A 27,518-nucleotide genomic window follows, 5' to 3' on the forward strand; every position below is an offset into this window, starting at 1 on the left:
CCAAATAGCTGTTCTCCTTAAAACCCCTCCTCAGACCCCACCTTAGGTTCTGCCTACACAGTTCACTCAGATTAAGTTCTCATTGGTCGTTTTCAATGCCAATCAACATAAAAAATCTCTTCCTCCTAGGCACCCATTGGCTCCTCGCAGTTCACCCAAATTTAGTTCAGATTGCTCAGTTTCTATGCCAGTCAGCTTTAAAAGTTCCGCCTCCTAGACAACCATTGGCTCCTGATAGTTCACCCAGATTTGGGTCTGATGTTCAGTTTCTATGCCAGTCAACCCCTGTTGAGGCCCAGAAAAAAAGAGAGGTGCAACTGCCGGCGAAGCCCAGAGAGAAAGAGAGAGGCAATGGCTGATCAACAGCTGCCATGGAGGCTATGGATCAGACCCTGCCCCTCTTTCACTAAGCCTCTCTCCGGGCCTCATCTGCATGCCCCTCGGCAGTCTGTGCTGGATCATTATATTCATATCACTGACTGCAGGACTGACTTCTGGTTGGTCGAGCCTTCAGTCATTTTGGACATTACAGAACCTGGGTTTTTATACATTAAAGTATTAGCTTGATCAATGTCATTTAGCACTTTACTAGTAGAAACAGGTAAATTTTAAAACCTGAGAGGGAAAATAGACTTATACAAACAAAAAAAAACAATAAAAGCATTAAGGGCTATTATACAGAGATGACAGAAAAGAACAGTCAAATTTAACTCCACCTGACATTTATCAGCAATTGTACATTTAAACACTGCAGAATTTAAAAGAAAGAAAATTAATGCTTAGCTCCAGTTATTTTTGGCTAAAGGACATCTTTGAATTATTTAAATACCTTGAATTATATTCAGACTTGCCATATAGCCAGCATATGGGCATTTTATTTTTTAAAACACCCTGTGTCCTCTTAAAAAGAATGTTCCTTTTTTAATAAAGTAAATTAGGTAAAGTCACAACAAAGTTCTAACAACAAAGGAACAAGAGCCAGATCACACAGAGAGAACTGAAAATTAGCTTTATGTCAAGTTTTAATACTGCAACTTAGCTGCAAGGAGATAATGGGATATTATTAAAGTATTGAAGAAAAACAACTCTGATGTAGAATTATATATCAACCTAAAATGCTATTGAACGCTGAAAATATTTTTTAAAATATTAACAGGAGCATTCAACCTCAGTTAGCTTGGTATACCAATCCAAAATTAGCCGAGACTGGTTTGTCTCAGTGGATAGAGCGTTGGCCTGCAGGCTGAAAGGTCCCAGGTTTGATTCTGGTCAAGGGCATGTACCTTGGTTGCTGGCACATCCCCAGTGGGGGGTGTGCAGGAGGCAGCTGATCGATGTTTCTCTCTCATCGATGTTTCTAACTCTCTATCTTTCTCTCTTCCTCTCTGCAAAATAAATAAATAAAAATATATTTTAAAAACAAACAAACAAACAAAAAATTATACTGAAAATATTTTTAAAGAAAATATCCAATAAAGAAAAATCAAATATAGGTGACATGTCAAGAGGTATAGGATATACAAATTATAAAATAGCTTGACACCCTTATTAATTTTACTAGAGGCCCAGTGCAAGAAAATCATGCACAGGTGGGGTCCCTAGGCCTGGCTGGTGGTCAGGACCAGTCAGGGCCAGGACGATCAGGGCTTGGCTGGGTGCAGAAGGAATGGACGCCAGCTGCTGCCACTGCCATTGTCAGGTCAGCACCTCGCCACCACAAGGTTCCCTGCCTCCCCTCTCCACCTTCCCTCGCTGCCATGCTGCTACTGTGGTGGGCCAATCGGTGCCTGCTAAACAAGGGAAGGGACAAGGCATGAAGATTGGCTGCCAGCCCCAAGGAGGGAGCTAGCCCTCCTCCTTTTCCTGGGAAAAGGGCCACATTCGCTGCTACCCAACTCCCAGTACCACATCTAAGCCAGGGCCCGGAGGCACTGGTGGGGTTGGGAGAGAAGGTGATGGTCGGGTGTGAAAGGAACAGATGCTGGACACCAGCACTGCCATTGTTGGCGCCCCACCATTGGGCAGTTCCTCACCTCCCGCATCTTCCTTCCCACTGTGGCAGGCGGGCGCCAGCGAGTGGTGGGTGTACTAGGGCCTGCTGGCCAGGGAAAAGGACAGGCATGGGAAGTGGGCTGCCAGCTCGAGGAGGGAGCCAGCCCTAGGCTTCCCTGGGAAAGGGATCGCGTCTGTCACCACCCACCCCCAGCTCCCCATCCCAGCCTGGAGTTCAGCCCCAATTGGATGATAGGGGCCTGCCAGGCAGGGAGAGTGACTGTGGGAGGTTGGCTGGACAGGGGAAGTTGGCTGTGGGAGTGCACTCCTGCACTGAGCTTCTGCCCCCTGGTGGTCAGTGCACGTCATAGCAACCAGTCCTTCTGGTCCTTCAGGTTGCTTAGGCTTATATATATATATATATATATATATATATATATATATATATATATATATATATATATATATATATATATATATGTTTCATTGATGCTTTACATGCATAGAAAAACATACACATACTAATGATATCACATAATATACATTTCAATGGATATCACCTAATAAAACAAAATGTAGACTAGAATTTTGCAATAAGCATAAGCAACAACCACTTAAGTCAGGAAATTAAACACTACTAGCAACCCAAAATCCCTTTCAACTCCTTCTAAGGACAATTTTCTCCTACCTTCTCCAGGTAACTTATATCCTGATTTTCAAAAATTTCTACATAATGCTTTGTAAGTTTCTGTTTTGAGGTTTCATACTCTATTTAGTAGATTAATTCCTAGATGATTGATATTCCTGATTTTATTGTTAGTGCCATCTGTCATATTTTATTTTTTAAGCTCCTCTTTCCTAGTAAATGAAATACAATTGATTCCCCATATTATCAAATACATAACTACCTCATAAATTTTTCATTTATTAAAATAGTTTATCTGTAAATTATTAAAGATTTTCTACGAAAAAATTAGTTTTATTCTTCCTTTTAAATTCTTCCTTTTTTTTTTCTCCTTGCCATTTTCACCAGCTATATTGTCTGGTATAATGTTGAACCAAACTGATCATAGAGGGTATAATTTCCTTGTCCCCACTATTAGGAGGAAAATGTCTAATATGTCAACTTTACAAAATACGTTTGCTATATCTATTTGGTATAATAAATTAGTGATGTTTCTTCCCATACAAAGTTTTCTATCCTCTTTTCTCTCACTCCTCTGATTTTTTCAAATTAGTGATTTTTATTTTTCTTTATAAAAGAAGATTTCTTATAATATCCTTGATTGTATGATTTGTTCATAACTTGCCAATTTCTATTGATATCTTAATTTTTTATTTTATGTTTTTACATTTTTATTGATTTCAAAGGAGAAGGGAGAGGGAGGAGAGGTAGAAACATCAATGATGAGAATCATTAATCGGCTGCCCCTTGTACGTCCCCCACTGGGAATTCAGCCTGCAACCCTGGCATGTGTCTTGCCTGGGAATCTTCACTGTGACCTCCTGGTTCATAGGTTTGGTACTGAATCACTGAGCCACATTGGCTGAACAATATTTTAATTTTTTACATGGTTCTATTTTTGTTGTATTTGGTTTACTGTTTGTTTTCTATATTCTTTATATTTTGCTCCTTGGGCTTATTCTGTTATCAACTATTAATTAAGGTACTTAGATGATTAAATTTAGCTTTCCTTTGCCCTTTACAATATACTAGAGGCCTGGTGCACAAAATGTATGTGCTCGGAGGCAGGAGGGAGTTCCTCAGCCTGGCCTGTGCCCTTTCACAGTGCAGGAGCCCCACAACCAATTGCCCCTAAGTGGTAGGTCCTGGATTTCCCCCAAAATCGATGGATTTCCCCAAAGAGGTAGGCCAGAGCCAGGGTCCTGCCTCTGTGCCATCCAGAGCTGTTAGACCCTTGGCATCACCATGTGGAGCTAAACAGCCCCCAGGCCTCACTGCATAGAGCCACTGGTCCCGCCTCAGTGCCCCACATGCAGCGTGAAGTCCTCACCCACCTGTGCTTGCCTGCTGCACATGGAGCCTCCTAACGACTGCTCATTGTGGCATGAGGGCATCGTGGCCACATAGGCCTTTATTAATAGGATACCATTGACGTTTCAAATTTTCTTGATTTTCAATATGTCATTTCATTCTAATTTTCACTAAACTTTATTTTTTAGATTGCCTGACTAAAACATTGAGGGATTTTTAAGTTGTCATTTCTAATTGATTTATTGCTTAATTCTCCTCATGTCAGAAATGTGTTATTTCAATTCTTTAACTTTGTGAAGACTTGTTTTATGGGATAGCGTTTAAATAAATATTAAATTTCCGCATCAAAAGAAGGCATTTTGCAGCATTCTATATACGTTAATTAGGTTCAAATTTTTAATAGAGATATTTAAACCTTCTAAATTCTTACTGACAATTTTTTTTTGTATTTCTTTAAATAGTTACTAAGAGAAGTAGGTAAGGATTCATGTATTTCTCTCAATATTTCTCCCTATTACATTCATATCAATTTAGATGTGCCATATATTCCTGGTATACTGTTCCTTTCTTATTTTAAAAAGTATTTCTTTATCCCTAGTATTTATTCCTGCCATACAATGTATTTCTCTCATACTGATATATCTCTACCTGCTTTTGGGAGGTTGTTAGCATAATAGGATATATTTTATTTTTTAGACTTTCTGTATCCTTATATATTTGTAATAATAAAAGCATAATATGCTAATTAGACCAGACAGCTGAATGTCCTTCCGGACGTCCTTCCAGATGACCTTTTGGGCCACGCCAGGGCTGCGAGGGCCGAGTCCCTTGCAGGAATATCATGCATTGGGCCTCTACTATTATATAACTTTTGTTCTCTTTTTATAGGGACATTTTTATTTTATAGCTTTGAAAATTATCTGTGTTATTCATAGGATATATTCACTATGATTTATTACATGATTTTATAGATTACACATTACAAAAGCAGTAAAATCAAATCATTCACCACTAAGGTGACCTTCACATCCATGATGTTGCTGAGCAAGCTGTTTTTGTACCTTATTTATACCAATAGAATCACTTATATTTGTATAGTAAATTTGATAATAACTCAAATGTTTTTCTAATAAACAGTCATCTATATTTTTTAATCTATTTTTATTTATTTCAGAGAGGAAGGGCAAAGGAGAGGAAGATAGAAATATCAATGATGAGAGAGAATCATCACTCGGCTGCCTCTTGCACACCCCCTACTGGGGATCAAGCCCACAACCTGGCATGTGCCCTGACTGAGAATCAAACCATGAGTCACTGCTCAACCACTAAGCCACATCAACCAGGCTATAATCTATATTTTTTAAATTGAACTATAAAAAGTAGGCTATCCTCTCTTCTAGCTATCTATCTATCATCTATCTATCTATCTATCTATCTATCTATCTATATATCTATCTATCTATCTTATCATCATCTATCTATCATCTATCATCTATCTATCTATTTTTGGCAAACTGTTTTTATTTATTTACTAGAGGCCTGATGCATGAAGATTCATGCAATAATGGGCCTTGCTTCCCTGGCTGCCAGCATCACTTTGCTCCAGCCTGGAGCCACCTTTCCACCTTCTCATGCTTCCCAGAGGCCCTGAGCGGCTGGTGGTGAGAAACACCTGCATAGGTCTCTATGTATGCAAATTAACCAGCATCTTTGTTGGGTTAATTTGCATACTCACTCCTTATTGGCTGGTGGGCATTGCAAAGCTATGGTCAATTTGCATCTTTATTTTTTATTATATAGATTATTATTTTTAAAAAATTAATGTTGATATAAATGCAGGTGTTCCCCTTTTCCGCACCTTTAGTCCACTTCCACTCACTCTAGCTTTCCCCCTCTCTTTGCCTCTATGCTAGAACTGGACTTTCATCTATTAGAAATTGGAACCTTTCCTGATGAAATTATATAGAACCAACAAAAAATGAAGTTCCATTGAATGACATCACAAAGCCTGATTTGTTCATTCAAAAAAAATTGGGTTGTTGCTATATTGTTTTCACCAATTTTAATTTCCTCAATGCTTTCTGCACCAGTGGGGTCCTTTGGCCTGGCCTGTGCTCTCTCACAATTTGGGACCCGTAGGGGTACATTTGAGGCCTGGTGCATGGATTTGGCTTGATCCGCCAGGCCAAAGGTCCCCACCAGTGCACAAATCTGTGTACCGGGCTGGTTTTGGCCTGATCCATGCATTCCAGGTTGAGGCCCCCTACTGGCACACAAATCCATACACTGGGCCAGTTTCAGCCCAATCTCTGCAGGGCAGGTTGAGGGAGTCCACCAGTGCATGAATGAATCTGTGCACTGAGCCTCTAGTATGCATTTAAGATCTTTGGTTAATCTCTTCCCACTTTTGTGGCTTTCCTCTGAGATTCATCAGTCTGTTCCATGTTTTCATGCCTGTACTTTGAGTGTCTGCCCCCTGGTGGTCAGTGCACATTATAGTTACTGGTTGAACAGTCAAATGGTCACTTAGGCTTTTATACATAGATTATTTTAATATGGATTGTAACCAATCTGTGTTATAATTCAGTTGTACTTCCATCTTTTAAAATTGGTTATAGTTGATCTTCAATTTATCATTAAGTATAAAGTAAATCAATGGAAATCTTAGTTATATTAATATTATGTAGTAAAATTCTTTGGGAAAGTGTGGTATTCATTTATTTTTATTTTCATCACTACTATGGGTTTGAGTAGTAACTGAGGTCATGCAACAGCAAAGTATCATTTATGTATATATCACAGACCCCTGAGCACTTGGAGTTCAGCACTAAAATTACAATATGAGGAAATGATACTAAAAATGATAAACCCAAATGATAGTGCTTAAATGCCATAGCTTTGCAATGCCCACCAGCCAATCAGGAGGGAGTATGCAAATTAACCCAACAAAGATGGTGGTTAATTTGCATTAAAAGAAGATTATATGCAAAACTTTGAAAATTTGTATTTACCTTTTATTAGTGTATTTCATTACAAATAAAGAAATTGCATTTACATATTGAGTGTATTGAACTTTCAGGTTTAAAATCCGGAAGTTCTTTTTTTTGTTTTCTTATTTTAATAGGTTGGTATTCATGCCTTACTGATTAAGATAATCATCAGAAACTTTTTATGCTCTGTGAATGTCAAGATGACTGGGTAATGGTTAAAAAAAACTTACATAATTAACAATTTCCTTATTTTTTTCATAAGTTTTTATTACGGTTAGTATCAGCAGATATATATAATCACAAACCATGTATATGTTCTATTTTTCAAATGTAAAGAAGTATTAATACATTAGAAAAATGCATACAATAATTCAAATGCTGCTTGTTTAATCTTGCTGCAGAGTGCAGACTGTGCTGTTTCACCTTTTATTATAAAACTCAGTGAATAAAACATATTTGATAGCTCGGCAATAGAAGAAAAATTTGTATTTAAATGAGGACAGAAGACATTGGGCAGGAATTGATATGATTATGCCACAACTGATGAGTCATAACTAATGACACAGTCTAGTGCTAGTGAAGCAAATTTGCTGATGGGAGTGAGAAAAATGCAATCAGTAAGGCAGAGATATGTGCAAGGAAAACAGGAGCACATCCCCACGCATGGTAGGAGAATCTTTAAAAGAAAGTTTGTTCCTACTGGTATTTCTGTGGAAAACAATTTGTTTTCTCAGCAAAGGTCATTGGGGTTAAAAGATCATAGGTATTATGAAACAAAACAAAGCAAAACTGATGTCCTAGTTGGTTTTTCTAAGTGGTTAAGAGTGTTGTCCTACACACTGAAGGGTTTGGGTTTGATTCCCAGTCAAGGGCATGTACCAGGTTAGGTTTTCAACCCTGGTGGGGAATATGGGAGGCACCCAATCAATGTGTCTTTTTCACACTGACCTCTCTCTCTCTCTCTCTCTCTCTCTCTCTCTCTCTCTCTCTCTCTCTTCCAGTCTCTTCCATGCTCTAAAAATCAATGAAAAAATATCCTTGGGGATTAACGAAAATAAATCAAACAAACAAACAAAAAATGAACCTATAGGCATCTGAAAATATACTGGTATTTACATAGAGTTAAATACAAAGAAATGGATAGCCAACAGACAGTTTAGGAAATTAAAACTCAAATTTATGGTATGTTCCCTTATATATATGGGTGAAGTAATAGATAAAAATAATGAATTTTTCAGCAATAACCACTCTGCTTTTGAATGATTTAACATTGACATGGTATTATTATTGTATTTCATTTTCTTTATGAAAGTTAATCTTCTATCATGTCTAATATTTTCCTATTGTTTGCCTGATAATTTAGAAATGATTATAACAAAACACTATCAGTCCCATATTATTTTGTTTCCTCTGCCCTACAAAACTGGCTGAGGGAATATATTGTTTCTTTTTCTTTTATGTCTTTGCATCTTGGACAGAGCAGGGTACCTTGTTCATTGTAGTTGAAACGTAACAAATGTAGAATGACTGAAAAATATATATGAAAACTGCTTGAACACGAGAAGAGGCTTGGGATATTTATCATCTAGACATCAGCATCATTTTTTTCCTAAAGCAAAATCATCGCTATTTGAGATTGTGTTAAATTCCTTTCTAGGAAGCAAAATAAAAACTAGTGGGTTAAAAAAAATTAGCCCTTCCCCCCTTTCACCATACTTTTTCCCCAACAAGATGTCTGGAATAGATAGTTCAGGGCTGATGCAAGGATGAGCAAGGGCATGATCAAGGACCAAGACTCGTGAAATCTTCTCCCTCTAATATTCTTAGTCTTGCTTAGTTCTCCTGGCTTACATCAATCACTTCACGCTGAATGTATAGCCTAGGCACCAAGAAGGACAAAGGATGCTGGATAATGTATTTCTTTTTAAAGAGCTATCCTGGATGCATCACCTAGTGCCTTCTGCTTGCTTTCATTTGCCACAGCTGGATCAAGCAGCTTCTCCTAACTGACTAGGAGATTGGACAGAGATTTTTTCAACACTTTCATATCACAACAAACACAATAGGGCTTTTCTGAGTAGATTGAAAAAAGAGCCTGGCTAGCATGGCTCAGTTGTTGAGTGTTGATCTATGAACCAGAAGGTCATGGTTTGATCCCTGATCAGGACACATGCCCAGGTTGCAAGCTCTATCCCCGGGGTATACAAGAAGCAGCCAATCAATGATTCTCTCTCATCACTGATGTTTCTCTCTCTCACCCTCTCCCTTCTTTTCTGAAATAAATAAAAAATATATTTAAAAAAGAAAAAAGAATTGGTTGGAGAGGCAACAAATGATGTGCATCCAGGCCGTTAGCAAACTCCTGGAAATTTCCTTGATGGTGGAGAAATTTTTTTCACATGCATGTGGGGAAGAATCTCTTTTGATTACCCTGTCAGGATATTTGGCAGTATCTGGAGAAATGTTTGGGCACTTCATGTCAGAAGAGGCCAGAGTTGCTGGTAAACATTCCATAATACACAGGATATTCTTCAACAACAAGTAGTTTGGGACCTGAGTGTTAATAGTGAGGCTGAAAAAACATGGTCCATCCTACCTGTTTGGGATATGATCTCAAAGACCAATGTTAAAAGAAATGCAAGATAAAGAAGCAAGTGGAGTAGCAAAACTATAGCTACCATAATCAACCACAAAACTTGTCTTCAGATATCTGAAAGAGTGCTTAACTTGTCCAAAATTAGAAGCGAATTCCTCGATATTGCTTTAGAAGGCAAACCTGAAACCATGTTTAAAATATGAAATTATCCAGTATTTGAGCTGTTCAACAATAAAACTTTAGGCACCTTACAATATTGAATACAATTGGAGAATATAATGGTGTCATTTGGTGAAGAATCTATCTATATAAAACCCTAATATGCAAATAGACTGAGTGGCGGAACAACTGAACAACTGGTAGCTATGATATGCACTGACCACCCGGGGGTGCATGTGGAACATGGTAGGTATCAGCACCAGGCAAAGGAGCTTGAAGAACATGATGGACATCATCCGCAGAGGGATGGTGGAACAGTAAGCAGGGTGCCAGACCAAGACAGGGTGCCAATCGCTGTCATCGGATGAGCCTCCAGTGGTTACTGAAAATTATTTGCTCCCACACACCATGGTCCTTCCCAGTACTCGAAACTGCTGCCAGCTCCAGAGCTGCCCCTCACATCCAGTGCAGGCCCTGATTGCTTGGCGCCATCAGGGAGCGTGAGCAGCAGGTGCCAGCCCTGACCACCCCTCAGGGCTTCTTCACCTCCCCCTGCTACTGAGGGGAAATCAGAGCAGCAGCTCAGGCTTGCACCTGCTGCCTGCACCAGCCCCAATTGCTCTGCACTGTCAGCAGGTGTGAGCAGGGCTGGCGCCATTAGTGCATGGGATCAGGGATGGTCGGAATAAGGCTGTTGCAGACAAGAGACCAGGGGCCATGGTAGGAGGAGCTTGGCGAGGGCATGGAGGATGGGCAGAGACTCGCCCTGTGCCCACCGCAGCCTCCAGGCCCACAGTTCCTTTCAAGGTGCACAAATTCGTGCACTGGGCCCCTAGTTATTTATATTAGAAAAGCTTTGAAATGTCTGAGCATTTGAACCAAATCATCACAAAGGTTGTTTCTAACTCTTTCATGTAAATCACTGTTATACAGCAAAAGGCTATCAGTGTGAGTCTATAGGGGCCTCTCGTCTATGCCCCTGATAATTTATGCACCAAGAGAAATGTGAGTAACTGTCTTCTACTGGGCCCTCCTATGCCTGCTGGAAAGTAGAAGAGGACTGACTATTCTTAAACCCCCTGGAGGACCATAATCGGCTCTTTTTGAACCACCCATCCATACTGAGCTTAATTAACTCTGTATTTCAATTAATAATGAAAATTATATATTTAAAACAATGTAGTAAAGCTATGGCCCAATGAGTAACATTCTTTTGCCAGAAAATAATTTTTTTGTCCTTGACTTTTTTTAATCCAATCTAAGATAGGATGACTCTGAACTCAGACTGAAGATGATGGACTCCCATTGTTTAAAATGAGCAGTAAGAGCAGAATTTAAAATTTAATACAAGAACTAGAAATATTTATTTTACTGTCTCTCATCTCTGGAATTTTTCCTTAATAACTGTTTACTATTTCTCATTTATTTTAGGCAGAATGGGTAATTTTTATTTACAATAAAATATTATTGAAAATACAAACATATCTGTTCTTATAATAATAATGGAAATGCAATTTTAATGTATTTATGTAAACATTGTGATTCCTATGAGGCATTATTTTATAAACATACATTAAAATGAAATTTTTATACTTCACTGACTCAGCTTAATAAGGGTTATGTAATTAACAAAATAAATACAGTTTTTATGTTATTGTAATTTAATATGCTTTTAAAAAACGACTTTTCCTTAAAGGAATAAGTCATATCCACTGAATATATATAAATATTACTTTCATAATTTTTACTCATAACCAATAATCTCTACATCAGAGTTTTAACTTTTATAGCATGTCATTTTTTTTCTTTGCTGTTGAAATGTAGAATTTTAGTTTGTTTCTTTATGAGACAGAAAAACACCTCATTATTTTACCTGCATCCTTTTCCATTGGTTGGCCATGATAGCATTTATATTAAACCTCTTTACAGTGAAACACTGGGCTAAGTTTGAGAAAGATAGTAATACAGACTCAATTTGAGAAGAGATACTTGAATGAACAGAGAACTTTTTTATTAAGATATAAGATAGTCGCATTATTGGGTGATCTATGACACTCACCTCTGAAGTACATCATGTTATAACACAGAGACATTTACTCTGGACAAAGTCACTTTCAGAAATGGTTTTATTACCATGAAAATGAATAGATGTACTGGCTCTAAAGTGCCACCCTTGCCCTTTATGAGAATAGCGAACTAGATTAGCTGGCATGCTCACTGCCCTCACTCTTTATGAGCCTTATGCGTTTTGGGATGTATTCAACGTTTTTATCTGGATGATCTTATTTTCAGAAAAATTCTATAACAGTTTTCATCCAAGCAAGGAAAGGGTAAACACAAAACTAGCATAATAAAGATTTAGTCATGAAAATGCATTTGAATACATTGGCTTAGCAATCCTAACACAGTGATCTTTAGACTTTGCCCCGAGCAATATTTTGTGGTTTCACATTATGGTAACTTATAAAATCTTGAATGCAAAACAGGAAGGTAGGAAAATAAAGAGGTTTAAAAAGATGGGGAATATCTGTTCATTTGGTTGCCTGATTAAAATTAAGTTTTAAAACTCCACACAATATAAATATACTTGAATAGTCAGATAAAAGCAAATATAAGGTATAAGAGATAGGTAGGTCAGCATTTGTTTTTCCTGTTTTTGCTATTAGTGTTAATATATATATATTGGATGAATATCTTATTATCAAAGAAATTCAACAGAAATTTACAGACACCTGATACTATATCTAATAAAGAGGGGGGATGCAAATTGACCGTTACACCTTCACAAAATATGGTGGCACCCATAGCCACAAGACAGTGGCGCCCAGTCCCCTAAGCCCTTCAGGAGTCTCCCAATCCTTTCAGCCCATCCAGGGGGCAGCAGGTGCATGGTGCAACTGGACCCGCCCTCAGTCCCCCAGCTGCCCAGGGCCAGCTCCAAGCACAGGCAAGCCTCAGATGGTGACTTCCCAGCAGCCCAGGTAACCAGGGCCAGCCGAGGCTTGCACTGCTGGCAGTGGAGGCAGAGAAGCATGATGGGGGCGTCACCTTCCCCTGATCTCTGGGTCACCTCCTGCCCCTGAGGGCTCCTGGACTGTGAGAGGGGAGGCTGGGCTGAGCGACCCCCCTCCAGTCCATGAATTTTCATGCACTGGGCTTCTAGTTTTATATAATGTACTAAAGGAAATGTTCACATAAAAAAAGAGCATAGCAGAGGGGAAATTGGTAAATGTAAATTAGTGAAATTTAATTTTGTGAGATATTTTTCAAATATTCTTGTGGAAATTGGTTAGACTAAAATTTTGAGTGGATTAGTTTCCATTATACAATTTTTACTTCAACTTTTGAAAAACCTACGGTACTACTTAGTTCGATAGCTTTCTGAGGCTATTTTTACTCTTCATATAAAGCTATATACATACTTCACTGATTGTATGTGTAGAAGTTCTCTATTAGGAAAGTGTTGATATGAAAGCCTTTCCCACTGAGATATCTCTCCATTACTGAAGGTCAGCTGGCATATACTTATGTCCCCAAGTATAACAATTTGATCCTTTGTTATATTTTTGTTCACTCCATTGTTAAATGAATTTCTGCTGAAAATTGCAAAACTATAGTACTTTAATATAGTTAAAGAATGTCATGAGGCAATTTCTCATCATTGAAGCATAAAGGGTATGTGTTTTCAAAATGTAAAATACAGTTCATCAAGGTGACAAAAAGGGAGCAGGGAGTCAGCAAAGTGGTCCTTCTAAAGCAGGTCCCAAAGTTTCAATTTCTATGTTAGAAGATAATATATATATATTGAGTCTGCATTTACAAAATGCTATTATCACAGGATTCAACCTACTATATCAAAGAGAGGCCAGTCCTTATCCCAAGTAGAGGAATTTCCTTTTTTATATCATTTTCCACTTGCAGACTTCCTAACCAGCATGGGGGAAAACAGGAGAATAAACGTTCAAGGTAAGCCTTGAAGGATGAGAAGAGTGAGTGAAAATAGATGGCAAGATAGAAAAGCTTAAAAGCATGCTCATCTTCTTCCTAGTAAAGTTTCCTATTTCAACTTCAGCCTTGTTGATTTGTGCAACCTTCTCTTCCTGGCAAATCTGTTGAAGTCATGGGTGGATTTTATATATTTGATTTTTTACAGAGAGGAAGAAAGAGGGATAGAGAGACAGAAACATTGATGAGAGAGAAACATAGACCAGCTGCCCCCTGCACACCCCCAACTGGGGATGTGCCCGCAACCAAGGCACATGCCCCTGACTGGAATTGAACCTGGGACCCTTCAGTCCTCAGGCTGATGCTCTATCCACTTAGCCAAACTGGTTTCAGCAATGGGTGGATTTCTTGAATGTCTTCTTCCAGATGCCATTTATACATTCCTTGGAAACATCATCCTAAGCCCAAACTATGTTCTTGATGAGCAATAGATGTTGCAATCCTCCCAGAATTGCATGAGGGTCTTCTCAATGTCTTATAGGCTAGGCAAAGTTCTTCCTCAGGGACTAGTCCTTAAAAAGTATTATAAATCTTTGGTTCATTGGTCCATTGGTTGAATCAAAAAGATGGTGCTTGAAAGAAGAAACATTACTTTGATATTAGATTAAAGATCAATATTAATAGGGGGGAGTCTGGAAACATTATCAACAATAAGCAAACTCTTGAAATGTATGTTATTCTCCAGTTTTTCTCCATTTTACTGGCCCAGCAATTCAGGAGGGCATCATGGGACAGGAGCTGGGTCATCCATGACTTCTTATTTCTTCTATAGTGCCCTGGCAGCATGTGCTTATTGACATGCATGAAGGCCCTGGGGTTCTTACTCTACTGGATCACAAACATTTTTATTTATAGCCTGCAACATTATGAAGTTCTTTTAGGTTTCCAGAATAGGGAGTTTTCATCCATATTGAATATTTGCTCTGGCAAGTAATTTTTTTTCTCTCCAAAATTAGCTTATCTAGTGTTTTCAAAAGTTATTCAGCTGCCTTCATGTCAGCACTTGCATTCTCATCACTCACTTTCACATTATGCAATGAATAATGATTCCTGATTGGTTTAAACCACACAGAGCTAGCAGTAAATTCAACATCATAGTTGGGTCCAGGTATTTCTTTCAACATGAAATAAACCTTTCTTTTGCCATGATCACATGGTGCTGAGAGGAATACAATACTGTCTATTGTTGTCAATCCTGGTGATTAGAGGTTTCTTCAAGTCTGATATAGGCTCTTCCCAATTTTTATTAGTCTCATTGCCTTCAATGAAGCAGGCCCTTTAACAGCTTCTGTCACTTTGTTCTTGTTCTCCAGGATCATAGTAGCTATGGTGGAATGGAACATGCCTGGCTGGTGAGCAGTTACCATCATTGATTTTCCACCTTCATAGCCCTTAATCATTTTAATTTTGTTTCCAGGTTACTCACTAGATAGCCTCCTCCTGGCAACATTAGCAGTTGATTTTGTACTCTTAGGGGCCATAACTAGCAAATCAACATGAAGTTAAATCAAATACCAGAGAAAATGACACTGGTAAGAGATGTGAGCATAAGATACATGGGACTTCTGCTGACATAATATGGTATATTGTTTTATAGTAAATTTTTTTTTTTACAGATAGAAACAGTATACTCTAAAACTATTAAAATATAGTTTACTAAATACATAGGCCAGTAACAGAATTGCTTATTAGTATAATTAGTGTTACGTGTTGTACATAATTGCATGTGCTAAACTTTGATATGACTGGCAGCACCATAGGTTTGTTTCCCACAGATACACATTATTCATTGCACTACAACCTTATGATGGATGGGACATCATGCACTAGGCAATACGAATTTTTAGTTCCATGATAGGTCCAAGGGGCAACCATCAGATAGGTGACCTGTTGTTGATTAAAATGTCATTAGGCATTGCCTGACCTTATTTAGTTCACACATTTTCAAGAGAGAGGGAAGTTTAATATCTTACCATCTCATTTCAAGGCCAGGCATAAAAGGTGATGTCCCTAAGAGAAGGTTTAGCTAATGTTTGGTTACTTCTTTATTTTACTTCTTTTTATTTTTTGGATTATTTTTTTCTCTTTCAAAAAAGTTAAATTCATCAAGGTAACATTGGTTAATAAAATTATATAGGCTTAATAGGTACAATTGAATAATACATCATCTCTACATTGTATTGTGTGTTCATTACCCCAAGTTAAGCTTTATTCCATCACCATGTATCCCTCCCTTACCCTCTCTTACCTCCCCTAACACCTTTCTTCTTTCCTTCCTTCCTTCCTTCCTTCCTTCCTTCCTTCCTTCCTTCCTTCCTTCCTTCCTTCCTTCCTTCCTTCCTTCCTTCCTTCCTCTCTCTCTCTCTCTCTCTCTCTCTCTCTCTCTCTCTCTCTCTCTCTCTCTCTCTCTCTCTTCCATTTTTTTGACTCTCTAATTGGTGGGCTTCTGATGTTTCTGTGATGTCAGCATAGAAACTGATGAAAGGGATTTATATGAGTTTATATGAGTTAAGTAGACATATATTTCACGACCTAGATTTCTTATTATAGTTACTAGTGACTTGGTGCATGAAATTTGTGCATGGGGGTGGGGGTTTCCTCAGCCCAGCCTACATCCTCTCCAAATGGGGGCATCCCTCTCACAATCTGGGACCACTGGATCCTAAATGCTCACCTGCCTACCTGCCAGATCACCCCTAACCTCTCTGCCTATCTGCCAGATATCACCCCCAACTGCTCTGCCCTGCCCTGCCAGCCTGATCTCACCCAGTCTCTATCTCTCTTTGTCCTCCAGGCCTTCCTGTCTCCCTGTGTTCCTCTTCCTCTTTCCTGGCTGGGAGGGGGTGGGGACAGTGGGGGGCGCTCCACCCTCTGCCTGTCCTTCCTTCTATCCAGGCCTCTTCAGGCCCAGTCTTTTTGTTTCCTCATTCTGAGAGAGACTCCAAGAGTGAGGTGGGAGGGAGGGAAAGAAAGGGAGAGAAAGCTGTGAGCTGGTGAGCACTGTGCATGTATGTGGTTGTGAGGGTAAGTGCCCACACCGCCTCCCCGCCCCCACTCCCCTTCTCTGCTGCCACAAGTCCCCACCCACCAGACCTTGCTGCGCATGCAGCCTGGGTGTTAGGTCTAGTCTCCAGAAGTTGCAGATGTGACAGAACCAGGGTTTTTATATATTAGGATATTTTGAGGAAAATATTATGAAAGTAATGCAAATCCAATTGAAATTTCAAGCAATAAAAAGCTGTGTAAAGCAAAATGAAAAGCAAAATTAACTTCACCTCTAAACTTTTAACATCCTACCTGTTAATGGTTTCCACTGTTGATAATTTTATTTTTCTAATAACATTTTCTATATAAATATAAGCATATATACAGTGTTAAAATGCTCATTATTTCTCTTCATATTATTTCTCTGTGTATTTTTATGCAGAAATATCTATAATGCATATATAATAGCACTACTGAATAATATACCTGCTAGAGTTGCATAATGCAGGTACATAATTTTACTTATACAAATAAAATTATTTTCATTTAAAAAATTTATCAATTTATCAAGATACCCCTTTCATGTTAGTAAACATAGATATATATTATGATTTCTAATCTTTGTAAGGTATTTAATAACATGGATGTATCACCATTTAAGTATTCTCAATGTTTCAATGTTGTACAACATTTAAGTTGTTTAAAAAGTATATATATTACAAATAATGATAAGTCTTAGATAGTCTTAAGAATGTTTTTCTCATTGAAAAACAAAAAATATTGATTTAATATAAGCCCTACTGGGAAATATATAAATTAGGTGACATTCAAATATTATTATGCAAATAAAAATTCTAGAACTGTTACTTATAGAAACTCAAAAACAGAGATAACAGAAATTATCAAATATGAACATTTTAAAATAAAGATATAAAATTAGCTTTTTATTATTTTCAACTGAAGTCACAATCACATTTTTAATTATTTGAAAATCACCATGCATATTTTTTTATATTTATCTAATTCATCATAGCTTCCATGCAACATTGACATTTACCACACACACACAACACACATATGTGCACACACAAATGGGTGGGGATAGATTACCCCTAACCACTCGCTGGCCTGCCTGATCACCCTAACCACTCTGCCTACTTGCCTGTTGCCCCTAACTGTCTTATCAACCCTAACTATTCACCTGCCTGCCTGATAGTTCCTAACAACTCTGTCTGCCTGCCTGATCAACCCTAATCACTCTGCCTGCCTGCTTGATCACTCCTAACTGCTTTGCCTGCGTGCCTGACTTCCCCTAACTACTCTGCATGCCTGGCTGATTGCCCCTAATTACTCACCTGCCTGCCTGATCACCCTAACTACCTCTGCCTTCCTGCCTGATTGTCCCTAACCACTCACCTGCCCCTAACTGCATGTCTGCCTTCCGGGTTGCCCCTTAAATGCCTTTGCCTCAGCCCCCTCAGCCATGGTGGTTTCATCCAGAAGGACATCAGGAATGACATCTGGAAGGTCGTTCAACTGTCTGGTCTAATTAGCATATTATGCACACACACACGCGCGCGCACACACACACACTAGGGGCCCAGTGCAAGAATTTGTGCACCTTGAAAGGAACTGTGGGCTGCAAGGCTGCAGTGGGCATAGAGGTGGGTCTCGACCCATTCTTCCTGCCCCTGCACAGCCCCTCCTGCTGTGATGCTTGGTCCCCTGTCTGCCAGCAGCTCCTCTCCCACTGCTGCCGCTCCCATGTGCTGACAGTGAGAAGTGATTGGGACTGGTGCTGTCAGTGGTTGCCAGAGGCAGCTGCTGCCTCAATCACCCATCAGGAGCAGGGGTAGGTGGAGAAGCCCTGACGGGTGATCAAGGCCAGCAGCTGCCAATCCCACCTACTGATGGCACCAAGCGATCAAGGCTGGCACTGGGCACCAGCAACATGTGTGAGCAGGGATGACAATGGCAGCAGATGTGAGCAATGGGCGGGACCGTGGTGCGTGGGAGCAAAGAATGTTTAGTAACCACCAGAGGCTTTCCCCCAATGACAGTGACCAGCACCCTGCTTTGTTCTGGCACCTGCTCACCTGCTCCACCATCACACTGCACCCAATGCCCCCTTTGTTCCATGCTCTGTCACCTGTTGCCAATGCTGCCATGTTCTGTGTGTGCCCCATGGTGGTCAGTGGATGTCATAGCCACCAGTTGTTTGGTTGTTCCAGTTGTTTGGTCTATCTCTTTGCATATTAGCCTTTTATATACATATAGATATATAGGCGCAAACCATGGACAAAGACAAAGTGAGGTGAAGACATGGCAGGAGGGAGGTGGTTCAATGGGGAAAAAAAATGGAACATCTGTAATACTTTCATCAATAAAGACTGATTTTAAAAAATACAGTGTATCATTTAAAAGTGATGTGTCTTTTATAAGCCTTATCTGATATATCACTTATTGGGGTGGCATCTTAAATGATAAAAGGCTAATATGCAAATAGACTGGATAGCAGAACAACCACCCCCTGGTAGGCTGTGTGCCTGCAACATGGTGAGCATGGGCTGTAGTGGGATGGTGGAGCAGGTGAGCTGCGGAGCCAGACCAAGGTGGGGCAATGGTCGCTATCATCTGGTAGTTACTGAAAATTCTTTGCTCCCACGTGCTGCAGTTCTCCCTCACCCCCACTCGAGTGCTCAAATCCACTGCTGGTGCCTGGCAAAGGCCCCGATCACTTGGCACTGTTAGTGGGTGCAAGTGGCAGCTGAGAGCCCCAATTGCTCCTCAGGGCTTCTCTACCTCCCCCTGTTCCTGAGAGCAGCAGACGCTCCTTACACCCCCTGCTGGAGATGGCCCCGCTCATACCCACTGCTGGTATCAGCCCCAATCGCTCCATACCATCAGTGGGTGTGAGCTGGGCCAGCAAGAGCAGGTCTGCTAGCAGACAGGGGACCAGGAGCCATGGTGGGAGGGGCCAGACAGGGGCTTGTAGGATGGATTGAGACCCACCCCTGTGCACACTGCAGCCTCACAGCCCACAGTTTCTTTTAAGGTGGCTGAATTCATGCACTGGGCCATATTTATAATAGGATTATATGCAAATTGGTCAGGATGCTGTCACATAGCGACTGATCAGCAGGAGAGTGGGCAGCGAGTTTTGTGCAGCAGAGAGCTAGAAGTGGCATGGGCAAGGCAGTCAGCTGAGGCAAGCGGCAGCAAGCTACTCACACGTGGATTTGTGCTGAGGACCACTAGTTGGAAAATAAAATTATATAGGCTTAATGGACACAGTTCTATAATATCTGAGGTCTGAGGTGTAATCAATGATATAGCTGTCCAATTGCAGTTCAGAGAATCTCCATTTGAATAAAAAAAAGTAAACAGAATCCTTACCTTGTAAATATTCAGAAATTGCATCTCAGAAAGAAATTCACTCCCAGTAAACATTGTTTTTATATGAAAAATGAGGACATAGGAAGTGGCTATTTTCAAAATGATGCAAATCTATGAACACATTTAGAAATAAATTTCAGCTTACTGAGAATTGAAAATACTTTCTAACTATGCATATATAACTTGTCTCTGGCAGGAAATTTTATGCTGTGGTTTCTCTTTAACCTCATTCATCTTAATTCTCATTTGTAACAACCACTTCTGTGTTTCTAAAGATGGAAATATGAGACTACAATCAAGTAATTATCAATATTTTGTCAGCTATATGTATAAAATATGAAAATCCAAATCATTCTCTGCCAACCCTGTGATCCTGAATGTCTCAAATTGAAAAGTACAAAGGATCATGGAATAATTTTTCTCATATTTGAGATCCCCAAAAGTATAGGTCATAATTAAAGGAGTTTAAGTGTTGTTTATTTAGTCTACTTCTTCAACACACTTTTGGTTATTTGGAAACTTCTCATACATTTCTGGAAAAAGGTAATCTAATAAATCTGGTGCCAATTTATTCCAATCCTGCATTTAAAAATATTTTTATTTTAAATTACAGATGATATACAATATTATATTAGATTCAGGTGCACAACCCTGTGATTAGACATTTACATAATTTATGAAGTAATGATCTTGATAAATGAGTACCATCTGAGACCATATATAGTAATTATAATATTATTAGCTATATTCATTATGCTGTAATTTACATGCCCATGACTCTTCTGTAACTACCAATTTGTTACTTCTTAATCCTTTTACCTTTTTCACCCATTCCTCCAACCCTGCTCCCATCTAGCAATTGTCAAAACAACCCTAGTGCCCATCAGTAGATATGGCTAAAAAACAAACAAACAACAACAAAAAACCGCTGTGGGACATTTATAAAACAAAATACTATGCAGCTGTAAAAAAGGAGGAACTCCTATCCTTTGAGACAGCATGGAAGGACCTGGAGATTATTGTGCTAAGCAAAATAAGCCAGTAAGAGAAAGACAAATGTCACATTATCTCACTTACATGTGGAATCTAATGAACAAAATAAACTGATTAACAAAATAGGTCTAGAGACATGGAAACATGGAACAAACTGACAGATCTAGGAGGGAAGTGGGAAAAAGATTAACCAAATAACTTATATGCATAGCCCATGGACACAGACAATAGTGCATTGAAGGACTGGGGTGGGGTGAGGGCCAGGTGGAGAGGGGTAGAGGGAGGGAAATGGGGGACATCTGCACTATTTTCAAAAACAAAAAATACATTTTAATAAAATTTTTCTGACTCTAACCAGTTTAGCTCAGTTGATAGAGCATTGGTCCATGTATTAAAGTGTTCTGGGTTTGATTCATGTCAAGGGACATGTACCTCAGTTGCAGCCTCAATCCCTGGCTCTGGTCAGGGTGCCTATAGGAGGTAACCAATTGCTGTATCTCTCACATAGGTGTTTTTCTCTCTACATCTTTCCTTCTCCCTTTCACAGTCTCTAAAAATCAATGGAAAATATCCTCAGGTGAGGATTAACAACCAAAAAAAAAAAATGTGGAGTATGAGCAAGGGTTTTTCAAAACTGGCTATATATTGGAATTGCATGGGGAGTCATAAAAAAAAAAAAAAAAAAGGCACCAATACTGTGTTCTACTCTAGACCAATTGAATCAGAATTTCTGGGGTAGGAGATTGTGTGTCAATATGATCCCCAAATCCTAAAGTGATTCTAATATATAATCAGATTTGAAAACCATTACATAGATTGTTCTTTTCAGGAGCTTGACTGAAAGTAGAAGGAGAAGAAAATAGGAGACATGATAATATGAATAATGAGAGAGCTAACAGTGTCTGCATAGAAGTTGAAAATACTTGAGATTAAGATTCGGGTTATAGAAGACCTAAAACTATAGAGATAGAAGGCACTGGCAGAGAAATTATCCCTAAGAAGAGAAGGGTGAACAGTTGACTGGAGAAAAAGATGTAGTGTAAAATTATAATTCTGTTGTTTTTCTTCTCTATTTATTATATAAGGAAATTAAGACAGAAAGTGTAGAGAATTTGACTAATAGCCAGAATTTTCCCCAAGATTATTTTCATAGTCTGCAGCAGTAGTGGCAATGATGTGAGGGTTTAGAAGAGATTGATAAAAATTTGAAATAACTTATGCAGGGAAAGGAAAATGATCATGATAATTTTCTAATTCAATTGGTCTGTCAAATATTGACCAGGTGAGATTTAGAGCATCATAACCTACAAAAAAAAAAACACGTTATTTTTATATAAAGATACAGGAGGAGAAAAGGAGACCAGTTAGAGAGATCCACTACTTGTATTATCAGGGAAAATATGACATAAAATTTAAGCATTGAGAATACTGGCATGGATTTGCTTGGAAAAGATCATCTTTTGAATATATGAAATATTGAAATTTCAATTTTGAAATAGTTTCGGATGAAGTAATGCCCAGAGTGGCTGTGCACACTATAAACCAAGAGAATGGTCTTATAATGTGAAGAATGAGAGTAAACTAACAAATTTAAATCAAAGGATTTGAAATTTTTCAGTTACGCTCATCAACATGATAAAAGCAAAATTTAGAGGGGAAAGAAGCAGTAAATTTCCAATGAGAGAGAGATAAGGAGAGGAAGGTCGAAAGAAGGGAAATGGAAGAAATGGAGAAAGAGAAAGATGAGAAAATATGATAACCTTGGTTCCTGATGTCTCAACTTTCAAATCCCTTCCTTGGATTTTCTGTTTTCAATTCTGGTTCTTTCCCCTCCTTTCTCCTTTCAAAGGTTTCCCAACCTTCTGCTCGTGGCTTCCCTTCCCTCTTTTCCTCCTTCCCTTCTTCCCTCTATCCCTCCCTCCTTCCCTTCTTTCTTTTCTTCCTTCCTTCCAAATATACTTTTATTTATTTTAGACAGAAAGAGAGAGGGAGAGGGAGAAAGAGATAGAAACCTCAATGATGAGAGGTAATCATTGGTTGACTGTCTCCTGAACTCACCTTACTGAGGATTGAGCCTGCAACAGGGTCCTGTGGTCCTGTTCTCTGACCAGGAAACAAAACCTAATTTCCTGGTTCATAGGTTGACACTCAACCAAGGAGCTACACCAGCTGGGCACCTTTTTTTTCTTTCTTCTTTTTTTTTTTTTAATAGGGACTCTATTGACTTCCTCCTCCCCATTTGTGTTCTATTATTATAAATATGTTTCCATAATTCATGTTTTAAACCTAGACTTGTGCCCTCTACCTTCAGATTTATTTTTAAGTGTCTAAGTACTTCCAGCTGATCCCATTCAAATCCAGTGTTTCTAACACCACATTGTCCACCTAAACTACTTTTCTTTTAGTGTCATGAGGCTCTTCCTGGGATCCCATGGGAATCAATTGGGGAAATTTAAAATTCAGAGCTCACTTTCACAGATGTTGATTTAAGTAATCTGGGACAAGGCCTGTGTAGTGAGATTCTTAACATGTTCCATGTGCCTCTAATGCTCAGGCAAGTTTAAAAAATATCATAATGAGTTCTAGTACCAAGCTTCTCAAATCTGGCTAAACATTAGAATTACCAGAGGAACAATTTATTTTTTTAATCCTTACCAGAGGATATGTTTTTATTGATTTTAGAGAGAGGGAGAGAGAGAGAGAGAGAAACATTGATCAGTTGCCTCCCATCTGAGAAGGGATTAAACCTGAAATCTAGGTATGTGCCCTGAGCAGGAATCTAAATCACAACCTTTTGCTGTTTTGATAAATGGTACAACTAACTGAGTCACCTCGCCAGGAAGCAATTTTTAAATATCATTCTAGACCCCACTCCTTATCAATTGAATACAAATATCTGAGGTTGAGTTTCAGGCATTAATTTTTTTTAAAGCTCCCAGATGATGATCATGTGTCACCAATATTGGTTGATATTGCTCTAGTAATTCCAATCTCAATGAATAATATAAAGTTAATAACTTTTATTCATTCAGGCATGGGAGTCATGATAAAACCCAAATTTATTTTCATTTTCTTTTTATTCCACACTTAATTAAAAACCAACTTTTGTGCATTCTACCTTTGTAAACGATTCCTTAATAACTTCTTTTCTTGAATGTGTAATAGACAGTTTAAGCTTAACATATAAAAAAAACAATTTTTTTTTATTACCAATCAGAACTAGAACTAGGCTTTCAAAGTTCAGAAGATCATTTTTACATGCTATAGGTATATTAAAAAAAAGCACCAGTATTGTCAATTTGGTTACACCTAGCCTATTTGAATAATATTGATTTAAAACAACCTTGTATGGTCATTTTTTCTTTAGATTTTGAACACATTTTCCCTTCACAATAATCATTAGACAATCATATTTATGGTTCTGATACCTTGAGTATCTATAATAATGAAAAATAATGAAAGCATAATATTCAAATCTACCAAATGACCGAACAGCAGTACAACCATTCAGAGGACCTTCCAGACTATCACAGTATGACTCCAGCGGCGCCAGGCCAGCCAAGACTGGTGTGATGCAATTGGTTGGGGGCCAGCCATCATCCCACTATTGCCCAGCAAAGGGAGGCCCAGGCCTCTGACAAGAAGGGCGATTAATTGGGGGGAGGGGGGGCGCTCCAAGATTGCCCCAAAGAGGGAGGCCCAGGACACTCTCTGCTGGGCGATCCATCAGTGGGCTCCCTGGAACTGGGGAACAAGAGGTGTGTGGCAGCAGACACAGTAAGTGCCAGGCCAAGGCAGGTGTGGGTGGGATGCAGGGCCGAGAGGCAGCCAAAGCCTTGAGGCAGTGGGGGCAGCGAGGGCCTTGGCAGCTGGGAGTAGGAGAGAGCAGGGGCTGCAAAGGCCCCAACAACTGGGGCTATAGAGGCCTACCTTTGTAAAAATTTTGTGTATTGGGCCTCTAGTCCTATATAATAAAAGGCTAATATGCAAATAAACTGAACAGCGGCATGACCAGCAGAACGACTGGTCACTGGGACATGCACTGACCACCAGGGGGCAGACATATTGCAGGAGCTTCCCCTGGCGGTCAGTGCACTCCCACAGGGGGAGCACGGCTTAGCCAGAAGCCAGGCTCATGCTGGTTAGTGCAGTGGCAGTGGCGGAGCCCCTCCCACCTCTGCAGCAATACTAAGGATGTCCAACTGAGGGCTCTCAGACTGCGCAAAGGCACAGGCCAGGCTGAGGGATCTCTCCACCGAGTGCACGCATTTTGTGCAATGGGCCTCTAGTACTTATATAGAATACAGAAGGGGTATACTTATATAGAAACTGTTCATGAAAGAAAAGAGCTTATAAATCTACTGCTTCATATTTTTGTCATGAGTCACGAAAAGAAATTTTAAATGTCAATGAATTGCCAAAGGCAATTTGACTCATAGTAAAAAGCAGGAACACATAGTATTACATTGTGTATTGTTCGGAGCTTCCTTGAACTTGAGATGGTTTTATGCCTGCTTATTATTATTTTTTTTTTAAAGTTTAGAGCAATAATAAAAGTTGTTTTGCCTTCTTTGTTGTTAATATTGGCTCATATAATTTCTGAGTATGCCACTTCTTTGTTCTTCCAACAGAAATGAAAACTTCCCTAACATGAGGTTTTAACACAAGTTTGCAATACCTTTTATGCCCTGAGTCACTGACTTCAGTCTGCTCTGTTAATATGGTAGCAGTGACATAGGCCACAGTGACCGAGGAAAAGTAAATTGTTAATAAAAGAAATATGTGTGTATTTGTGCAAATGTTAGGATCTATCACATCCAAAGTTTATTTGGTGGTACTAATACTATATAATATTACATTTGCTTAACTTTCCATAAATATGTAAATAGGCACAGGGAAAGAAAAACATTAAAATATTCTTCCTGTCACAAGTGGCCAAAAATGCCTACTCAATATTATTTTTTTTTTCAGTTTCTCCATCATTTTATATGTTTAGCTTTCAGAAATCTGCCTTTTAAATATGCTGTTCTTCTTAATGTGGAATTAATCAACAAAAATGGGTTCATCCCTCTCATTTCCTCAGCAACCGGGGTCTGGGAGCCTAGTTCTAATGAGGCAGCCATTCCAAACACGTACAGACAAAGCCGTGGTTTCCCTGGCAACGCGCATCATGAAAAAGCTCTTAGAATAGTTATTCCCACCCTTACACAGGAGTCCTTTTCATTTCAGCCAAAGCTTCCTGTCAGAATGCATTCATCAATGTAATTTACCAACGAAGTCTGAGAGATTAAATCCCTCTCCCACAAGAATTAAAAAATATAAAAACTACAACTAAAAATCAACAGCTATGCTGGAATTGTGCTTGCATTGTCAAATGATGCTTCAAAGGAATTTAAGGGCATCATAAGATTCCTAAATTCCATTAGCATCACTTGGAACCTGAGATTAATTTTCATTTGATTTGTATCCAAGGACATAGGAGGTAGATGTGTCCAGGAGGATGGGCAGTGTATTTAATTACTATCTTTAAAAGTATTCTTTATGATCCCAAATTTTTATTAAATATAAAATTCATTAAAATGAAATTGCTATATGTATCAAATTAAGATTTATGATACCTTTCAAAAGCTTTAAACTTGTGTTAGTGATGTTTACAAAAAAAAAGAATTCTGAAAAGGTGATATCTTTTCAACTGATGGAATTAAGTAAAAGATTTTTGAATGAGGTACTTGAACCTATTTTCTATCCTTGTACGCAATATAAAAAGGCACAAAGAACAGGAAGCATCGTGTGTCATGTAGCATCCCAATGAAAGAGAAAGAAAAAAACACACATCTGGAAACAAAGGTTGTTCAGTTGAAAGACTGGCCCTTGCCCTTCTTTCACTTGAAAGAATAAAACAATTGCAACACTTTGGTTTCTTGCTGGGGGGAAAACTCCTTAGTTTAAAATGTATTATATATAATACAAAATGAGAACAACACACTTTCAGCATTTTTTAGAATGTTTCCCACCCAGCAGATACAGTTTACAATGCTAGTGATGCAGTCTGGACTCTTCACTGAGCATCTATCTACCCAAGCCTGTTTTCTCAGCCTTAGAATGCTGCAACAATGGAACATTCATGTTGCCCGGGGCTATGTCTTTAAAAACAGTATCAAAATTACTTTATGGTAGATTAAGTTGTGTTTTAATCCTGAGAGAAGCCTATCTCGCCTTCATTTTTGAACCCCACCACACTTAGCCTCATACTAGCATTACAAGGTCAAAGCTACCATAGTAAAATAACACACACACACACACACACACACACACACACACACACAGTTTTTTAAGAGGCAAGAAAAAGAAATTTACATCGATAGAGAAAGCAGTGCATTTTCACTACTTTTTTCACCTGAAGATT

The sequence above is a fragment of the Pipistrellus kuhlii genome, unplaced genomic scaffold (assembly GCF_014108245.1).
Source record: "Pipistrellus kuhlii isolate mPipKuh1 unplaced genomic scaffold, mPipKuh1.p scaffold_m20_p_1, whole genome shotgun sequence".
In the NCBI taxonomy this organism is placed as follows: Eukaryota; Metazoa; Chordata; class Mammalia; order Chiroptera; family Vespertilionidae; genus Pipistrellus; species Pipistrellus kuhlii.